We start from the raw sequence: 9,833 nt of genomic DNA, 5'->3' as shown, positions 1-9,833 counted from the left end.
TGCTTGGAAGTGCCCTGAGAAGCCAAGCTGGAAACCAAGGCTGGCTGCCACTAGTGCCATACTTAGAGCTGCTCAGCCAGAGGTACAGGACACACTCAAGTCAGATGCTGCTTGTCTGGGCTCTGGGAACCTTTGAGAGACCCTAGGAAAGTCTGTAGCGTGAGTTAAGGCAGGCGGTTTGTATGCAAAAGCCACTGGAAGCAGCTTGCGTGTGCCCAAAAGTTGGGTGAGGCGGGGTCTCAAATCACCAAAAAGGGGTTAATGACAGAGACTTAGATATGGTGGCTGCCTAACTATGCATGCTGGGAAGGGGGAGGGCTCAACAAAGAAAGAATGGTCTCCACCAGTTCCTCTATCCAGGAGAAAGCTGTCCCTGCAGCCCCAGTCCCAAGCCAGACAACTCAGTTCCCCACCCTATGTCCCTGCTGCTTTTCCAGCTGCTGCCCCAGCACTGGAGCTCAGAGTAAGTCCTTGCATGGTCCCTTTAAGAGGAGTGACTGTGATTCCAGTCTCCGTCTCACTCAGTTACAATCTCTGCTGGTTTTCACAACCAGAAATTATGGGGACTTCTCTCCCTTGCACTTGAACCTTGGGCTGGGGTGGGGCTGGAACCACTTTCTCCTGTGGAGAGGGGGTACCTCCACAACTGATATCCCTTTCATTTTTTTGATGGTAACATGTGGGTGTGGGACCAGCCCATTCTTTGTCTTTGTCCCTCCAACCAGTCTAAAGATGGCTTCTTCTATATGTCCTTTAGTTGTATGGATTTGGTTCAGCAAGATTTTAGGCAATTCTCAGTGATGGTTGTTTTATAGTTTAATTGTAATTTTGATGTGGTTATGAGAGAAGGTGAGCACAGTGTTTATCTACTCCTCCATCTTGACTGGAACCAAGTTCTTCTTGAATCGTTTTTATAAGTGATATATTTCTAAAATTTTCCTATTTCACTTAAATTTTCAAGCGTATTTTTCCTTTTTTAGTTTCTTTTTAAAAATAGAGATATAATTGACATATAACATTGTGTAAGTTTAAGGTAGAGAACATGTTGGTTCGATACATTTACATATTGCAATATGATTACCACTGTAGCTTTAGCTAGCACCTCCATTACTTCACATAATTACCATTCCTTTTTTGTGGTGAGAACATTTAAGAACTAGTCTCTTAGCAAATTGGAAGTATATAATACAGTATTTTTGAATTAGTCACTATGCTGTGCATTAGATCTCTAGAACTTATTAATTTTCTAATTGCAAATCTATACCCTTTAACAACACCTCTCCAACTCCCCATTCCTCAGCCCCTGGTAACCACCTTCTACTCTCTGTTTCTATGAATTTGGCTTTTTTATATTGTACGTATAAGTGATATCATACAATATTTGTCTTTCTCTGTTTAGCTTACCTAACTAAGTGTAATACTCTCAGGGTCCATCCATGTTGTTTCAAAATAGCAGGATTTCTTTCTTTTTTTATGGCTAAATAATATTCCATTGTATATTATCACAACTTCTTTATTCATTCATCTGTTGACAGACACTTAAGTTGTTTTCATATATTGGTTACTGTGAATAATGCTGCAATGAACATGAGAGTGCAGGTATCTTTTTGATATTTTGTTTTCATTTCCTTTGGATACACCCAGAAGTGAGATTGCTGGATCATATAGTAGTTGTATTTTTTGTTGTTGTTAGTTTCAGGTGTACAAAACAATGTAATAGTTAGACATTTACACCCCTTATAAAGTGACAACTCCCATCCCCCAATCTGCTACTCCTCTGACATCGTATACAGCTGTTAGAATTTCATTAAGTCCATTCCCTATGCTGTACTCTACAGCCCATGATTATATATATATGTATATATATTTAATTATAGTTGACATTCAATGTTATTTAGCTTCAGTTTCAGGTGTGCAGTACAGTGGTCAGGCATCTACACAATCCATGAAGTGGTCTCCCTAATAAGACAAGTGCCTATCTGACACACTACAAAATCTTTACAAGAATATTGATTATATTCCCCAAACTGTCTTTCAGATTCCCGTGGCAACATTGTGACTACTAATGTGTACTTTCTAATCCCTTCACCTTCTCCCCCATTTCCACTCCCCTCCCATATAGCAACCATGAGTTTTTTCTCTATATCTCTGAGTCTATTTCTGTTTAGTTTGCTCGTTTATTCTGTTCTCTAGATATCACATATAAGTGAGATCATATGGTATTTGTCTTTCTCTGTCTAATTTATTTCACATAGCATAATATTCTCTAGGTCCGCATGGTAGTTGTATTTTTAGTTTTTTGAGGTACCTCCATAGTATTTTTTGTAGTGGCTGTACCAATTTACATTTCCACCAGCTATGCACAAGTTTCCTTTCTTCACATTCTTGCCAACACTTGTTATCTCTTGTTTTCTTGATAACAGCCATTCTAACTGGTTGTTGGAGGAGGTGATCAAAAAGATGTGACCCCTGGTTGACCTCCCAGCTGGAGGCTCCACACCCTCTCCCCTGTCCTTGGAATGTACGTTCTGACCACCAGTCCCACAGTGGGAGCTGTTTTCAAAGACTCAGCCTTGAGAGAGCAAGATTTTGTTGAGACCATCTGGATGGTATATGTGACTGAACCCAGGTAAGGCCTCTATATAACCTTAAGATTTTGGGGGGTAGGTGCAGAGATCTATACTTGATCCTTGTTGTGGTTAGGGGCACCAACCCCTGTGCAATTGAAAATCCTTGTATAACTTTTGACTCTACAGTTGGCTCTTCACATTTGCGGATTCAACCAGTATATGGAAGATACTGTTTTGGATCTGCAGTTGGGAATCTGTGGTTGGGATTGCCAAAATACTGTTTTTAATAGAGGTTGGTTGAATCTGTTGATGGGAAAGCTGTGGATATGAAGGGCAGATGGTATTTATTGAAAAACAAATCCACCTACTAGTGGATCCGTGTAGTTCAAACCACTGTTGTTCAAGGGTCAACTGTACTGAACTTGTATGTGCCCAAGACAAGCGTCGTATGTAAGTTCCCTTGCTTATTAAACCTGCCTTTCATCAATCTGGAGTAGCCAGCATCTTCCTCTGATCTCTCCTTGCTCTCTGTGTACAGGGCCAGTTTGTGAGCTAACACAGGTGTGATGTGATAGCTCATTGTGGTTTTAATTTGTGTTTTTCTGATGATTAGTGATATTCAGCACCTTTTCATGTACCTGTTAGCCATTTGAATGTCTTCTTCGGAAAAATGTCTATTCAGTTCCTCGGCCCATTTCCTTTTTAAATTTCTGATATTAAATACAGCTTTGTAAAACTACCAATTTCCCTCTAATTTCTGCTTTAGCTCTGTTTTCCCAAGTTTTGTTTGTGGTACTTTTATTATTTAGTTATACGTTTTTCTATTTTCCAGTTTAATTTTTTCTTTGACCTATGAACTATTTAGAAGTTTATTGATTTTCCAAAGATATGAGACTTTTTCTAGTTATCTTTCTGTTCGTGTTGTCAAGTTTAACAACATTGTGGTATGGTTAGAGACTATGCTTTGAATGAAACCAGTATTTTTTGAAAATATTTTTTCAGTATTTTTCAAAACTTGCTTTAAGCATCAGTGTGGGTCAATCTTTATAAGTGTTTCAAGTGTGTTTGAAAAGAAAGTGTATTCTGCAGTTGGGGGTGCATTGTTCTATATATACCTTAAATCTTAATTAATCTTTTTAATTATATAATTAAATGTCTATAGTCTTGCTGATTTTTTTGTATTCTTGATCTATCAAATACAAAGAGATTTGTTAAACTATCCCTATATGATATTGCACGTATCGCTTTCTTCTGCTAACTTTTTCTTAAATATTTTGAGGCTGGGTCAAAAGTTGCTTAAAATTTAAAATTATTTCTTTCATATAATGTACCTTTTGTCACTATGAAGTAACATTCTATCTCTAATTAAGTTTTATGCCTTAGAGTTTATTTCATAACATAAGTTTTATGCCTTAGAGTTTATTTCATAACAATTGCATAATTATATAATTAGTGACAATATTTTGCTAATCCACGCCTGGCCCGCTACACTGCTCATCTCCTTCCTTCCCTGCTGCTCCTTGCGCCCACTGGGAGTGACACTGAACAGCTGGGAGATGGCTTCGGTTGGGGCTAATGGTTACAGAAATCCCTGACTCCTCCATACCCAGAAGATCAGGATAGGTATCCAGGGCAGGGGTAAAATTGCCCCCGTACATTCACACAGTGATGACTCTTCAGCTGTGGTAATGTACTGGTTCTTTATTTCTGACCTGATGTGTAATGACTGGCCAGAACAAAATCATGGTAGCCCCATGGTGTTGACAGTGATGTGATCTGGAATCACATCAGGAACACCATGAGTCAAAGGGGCTACATAGCCCTTCGGGAGGTCTTGAAGAATGCACGTTAAAAAGCCCTGTTTCAACTAACAAAGCTACACGGAAATTAGATCTTGAGTATTCCTGACTGTGTTCCAGTGAGATTAGTCTTATGAGGACTGTCTTCTCATGTCACCTCACATGTACCTAATGAGGCCTTTCCCTATTCCCCATTTCCCCTGTGCTCCTAAATAACACAAATTCCCTTTCTATTGATGGCATCTTATGTGGAAGGTAACTGAGTTTAATAACATGGCTGAAACTTTTGGGACACTCCTTCCATCAGGAGGTGGGGTCTATGTCTCCTCCATTTAATCTTGGTGGGCATGTGACTGCTTCAACCAATAGAGCACACCAGAAATGATACTAGGTGATCTCTGAGGCTGGATTACAAAAGGCTGTGCAGCTTCTTCCTTGTTCACTGGCATACTTGTCCTTTGAACCCTGAACCATCAGGTAAAACTCTGACTACCTTGAGACTACCAAGCTAGAGAGGCCACATGTAGGCCCTCTGCTCAACATCCCCAGCTGAGCTTGTCCTTCACCCACCTCAGGCCAAATGCCAGACATGGGGTTAAAGAAACCATGTGGGAAGGGGATTCTCCTGTCCCTGCTATCCAGCCATACCTTTTGAGTCACCTCAGAGCCTTTGGAATAATCAAAGCTGAAGCCCCAGTCATCACTGAGCAGAAAGTCTGTGTTCTGTTAAAATTCCTGACCACCAGAAGTGGAGAAATATAATAGCATGTTTGTTGTTTTATGCCTCAGTATATTTTGGGGAAGTATGTTGTGCAGATGGATAACTGAAACAATAATGCCTACAAACAGGAGGTTGAGAGCTTATTTTTCTCACTCTATTACCATTTTTCTATTGACAGCCACGTATCTGCAAAGATCAAGAAGTCAGAATTATTTGGTTGGATATAGAAATATATCCAATAACCACTCTACAGTAACCACTGCCTTCACTTTGATTTGTATTTGGGTTAGGACCTTTGCAAACTAGCTGCCAGACTGAGCAGTAACAACCATTTTAAAGAATGAAATGTGTCTAGGCTTTTCACTTGGAAGAAACACTTAGAAGAAGATGATTACTCCCTACTGATGGGCTCATTCATCACAACTAGATTTTCTCTTTTCTGTGGCTAAACAATAATCTGGGGAAACTTGGTGTTTCTAGCCTAACCCTATTCTGTTCATTTGCTTCTGAAAAGCAAACCAAATAGCACTTCAGGGCTTCTTCCCCTTGACGTGAGACAGTCTACATTTTCTTTTGAGGCGATCCTAGGAGAAAGGCAGCCTTATAGGCTAGATAAACATCATGACTGCCAGATTTCAGGTTGTGCCAAAACTTTAGCCTTTTCTTTTCCCATTCAAGTACTGGAAAGTATTGTAGCACTTTACTGAGAGTGATGAATAGTGTTTATTTAATAAGGACTTTTGTATTTTTATCCTCATTGCTTTACAAAACAGAACTTTATGTTTTCTACGTTTTCTGGATGTGTTTCGTCTCTTTGTTACCGTAACACACAGGTACTCAAATCCTTGACTAAACTCATTGGAAATATTTATTCTACTTATTTATAGACAAATAAAGCAGGGTACTCTGATATAGTTCTCTGAACTTGGATCATCTACAGAGTTCTGAAGTGTTGTAAATATCCATAGGGAAAATTCTGGAGGGAATTAACTGACATTTAGTAAGGACAGGAAATCTGAGAGTAAAATGGCTGACAGAGTCCAGTTACTTTTATGTCTGACGACCTGTCCCTTGAGGTTCCTTTAGCTTTACTTTTTTTTGCTTAGACTATTACAAATGGCTGCTACTGCCTTTTTGCCCTCAGACTTGTCTCCCAACCAACAACTTTCCTACCAACTATACAAGGGTTTGTAAGAGCACAGACTACGTTTTATTTGTGGTTGTATCTCCATTGCACAGCACGGTGTATGTTGCATGGTTAGTGTACAATAAATATTTGAATAAATGAATATTGAAAAGTTATATGATTTCTATTATCTGAAATCTTCAATGGATCCACACTGCCTAAAGAATTAAGTCTTCTGTCCTTGGCATGACTCTAGCAGACAATAGATAGACTCAGACAGTTGAGCAGTACTCAGTGATTAGAATAGGGGTTCAATGGCATTGTGGGGAGCTAGATGATAGTTAGGTTTGCCAGAGGTGTAAACAAAAATATCCCAGGCAAACTTGATAAAAATTTTATAAATGTATGCCTACATGTGTATATATGTGTGTATATATGCATACACAAATGTACGTTTATGGGAAATGGGAAGTTTAGTGATGATAATTTCACTATATTTTAGATTTTATATTATATCGGGTGTCTTTTTTAATTTAAAAACTTACTATATAATTCTAAATAAGTCTAAAGTAATGTTAAAAAATTACTTCTTATGGATTGAAAGCTCAATTTGTTACATTCACAGATTTCTCATGTCACTAAAAATTTTATATACTGGTGTTTAACAAAGAAATTAAAACAAAATATTGAATTAGTTTTCACAAATCTGAAATAATGGGTCCTTTGTTATAAAAGCATACCTGCTTACCAAATCATTTTTCTTCAAGAGAAGCAGATCTGCTTCCTCATCTTCCTTATAATGAGAATATGCAGGAGAATTTTTTTTGTGTGTGTTTGTATGTGCTATGGTAAAAAAAATCCAGATTTTGAAAAATTAGGAAATTAGTCAAAATTTTTCTGAAGGCCTTTCAAGAAGGTGAATTTTCAAAGGTAATTTTTCTTCAGTTATTTGAGAATTATTGTGTACACACATTCAGTGCTTCAGAAGTAAATTTACTGTCCATGTTAAATATACATTATTTTATTGGTAGAAACTTATCATTTGATTTTTTTCAAAACCAACATTGAATTTTTTATTTCAAACTATTACATTTTTTGATCAAGCTGGCAGAATTTCTGCATGTAAAAGAAAGTGAAAAGGTGGAATCCTAAATGAGTAAGAGGACAGTATTCAGTGAATCCACATGGCTTCCAGGGCCCCGAGGGAGCTTGTGCCCCACAGAGCCTTGCTCTCAGGGTCAGGTTCAAAGCAGATTTCATGGCAGGGAGTCAGACCTAAAGAGTGAGAGGGAAGTGTTGTGTGAAAGTTGCACAGTTTGGTAATAAAACCGTATAACTAGAAATCTTTTCTCAAATTTTCCTGAAAGACAAGACAAATACTTGAATATACTTATTTATGACAGTAGACAATGATAGGGGTTGCAGGAGCCTCCCTAGTCTTCTGGCTTCCACATTTTATGTGCCCCTTCCCAACTACTCTCCACATAACAGCTGGGGATATCCTTCTAAAAAAGTGCTTCAGTCAGACCACGCTACCTCCCCACTCAACACGATTCACAGCTCAGGGTTTTGCATGGTATCCATGAATAAAACCCGAAAGTCCTTTTGGATTCTGTCCAACTCTCAGACTAATATCACTGTTCCTTTTGAGCTTTCAGCTTCATCCATGCTGGATGCTTCCGGAAAACTCCAATCTCATGCTCTTCTCAAGGCCTTTATACTTGTGCTTGCTGCTCCTTCTGTCTTTAACAGTGTTCCCCCAGATATCCACATGGCTTGTCTCCTTGCCTACTTAGATCTTTTCTTAAATGTCACTTCAGAGGCCTTGTCTGATCACCTATGTACCCTTTTTAGCATTCACTCCTGCCTGACAGTCTGTTAGGGGCATGTCTATTTACTGTCTACTCCATGGGAAAGTGAGTTTCTTGAAAGCAGGGAATTTGTTCATTGTGAACACTGATGTATGCCCTGATGTGGTGCATGGAATGGTGTCTGGTATGTTGTTGATGCATAATGAATATTTGTGGAATGGATGAATGAATGAATGAATGAGAACAATAAAAAGCAATAGTTATGGTGGAAGAAAGTCAGGCAAATGGGTTTATAAGTGTTTCTTGAGAATATTCCCTCAATACAGAAAATTTTCACGTTAGGAGCAATTGATTCATCTGAATTGAACTTTGCAGAAATAAAAGTAGGAAGGGAGGAGAAAAAGGGGACCAGAGACAATATAGAGGTGGGGAAAAAAAGATGGGGTAAAGTCGGGATGAGTTGTGGTATGGTCATTTGTCCATTTTGCTCATGTACAAGACTCGATCAAGCCTGAAATAGTCAATGTCTTTTGTGGCATTCTATGAATGCCATGGAAAGATTCTATGAATGATTTTATTGATTGAACAATAAAAGATATGAAACAGATTTTCAAGGGGCTTAGTAAGTGGGTGGTGAAAGATTTGTTGACATGCTCAGTGTAGGAATTGAAAAATTAATCAAAAGCCCTAGAGAAACATTAGAGAGTTGATAAGATAAAAGACATAGAACTCTATGGGGGAACTCAAGGATTTTTCAAGGGTAATTTAAATTACATGGGATTTTCACTTTATGGGCTGACCCACCTAACCCCAGAGTAAGATGTGACTCCATTGTAAAGAAAGAAGAAAAGACTAGGGTTTGATCTGGGTGTGCACTAAAATTGGCAAGGGTGATAGAGGGAGACAGTTCTGCGTCTCACCCATCTTTCTAGCTGATAAATATTTAGGAAAAAATCTTGACTTTGATCAAAATCAAGCTGTCAGGAATTTTGAAATCCAAGCACCTCTCTGTAGATTATTGTCACCTCTCCATTACATAGCATAAAGAGGTTGGATACGGGCTGTCAGTTTTCTTGCTTATATGGTTGGTGATTCATTAGGATTTCCCAGGGAACACTACATTAATGAAACTTCTTGTCATGATGCGTGTCAGTGCCATTGGAAGCCACCAAGTGGTTTTCATGTGATCTGCAGCCTTGGGATTGGCCTCTGCGAAGGTTTTAAAATTTCTGACTCACTTGTCTGTGCATTCTTCACATAACCTTAGCTTGACAGGCCTGAAGTGGGAATGCATATGCACAACTGTGAGATAGTGACAACACGGGTGAAGAGGAGTACAGAGGTTGAGATGACATAAGAGCATATATGAGATTTGGTGTGCTCTGGGATACACAAGGTAACTTTTTGAAAATTAGTTAAAAGTTGAGGTAAAGGTGAATTTGTTTCTGCATTACTGAGATATATTTTCAGTCTTCCTCTCCTTTGGTGTTATGCGGATTTGTTTTGGTGTGTAAGGGTGAAGCCAGTGAAATCTAATGGATCTTTTTGGGTATGGTTGGTTCACACTGACCTGTGTTCTAACCCTGAGAAATCACTCAGGGTTTCTGTTTTTGTTTTTCAAGAGGAAGGTGGGAAACAAACAGCTATGACATCACTTACAGCTTAGAAAGCTACATTCAGGAACACTCATGAATACAAAAATGTGTTATTGACTTGGGTCCACTCTTCCCAGTCAGATTTCCTAGCTTTTTTTTTTTTTTTTTTTTTTTTGCATTGAGTGACTTTCCAAAGTGAAGGGATACAGGC

The 9,833-nt window shown here is 38.6% G+C and overlaps 1 protein-coding gene across 1 annotated transcript in view; it reads left to right on the top strand.

The window, feature by feature from the left end:
* The first annotated feature begins 2,432 nt into the window (after window positions 1–2,432).
* ZPLD1 (zona pellucida like domain containing 1) overlaps window positions 2,433–9,833 on the top strand; it is a 509,293-nt gene continuing 501,892 nt past the window's right edge. Inside the window, exon 1 of the mRNA XM_074332508.2 lies at window positions 2,433–2,629. The gene's annotated coding sequence lies outside the window, so the exon portion shown is untranslated. The remainder of the gene's footprint in view (window positions 2,630–9,833) is intronic.

Source organism: Rhinolophus sinicus, chromosome 17 (genome assembly GCF_057876585.1).
Source record: "Rhinolophus sinicus isolate RSI-liver-muscle chromosome 17, RSI-T2T, whole genome shotgun sequence".
Lineage (NCBI taxonomy): Eukaryota > Metazoa > Chordata > Mammalia > Chiroptera > Rhinolophidae > Rhinolophus > Rhinolophus sinicus.
The sequence above is the reverse complement of the archived record's forward strand: the minus strand, read 5'-3'. Positions and strand labels throughout refer to the sequence as shown.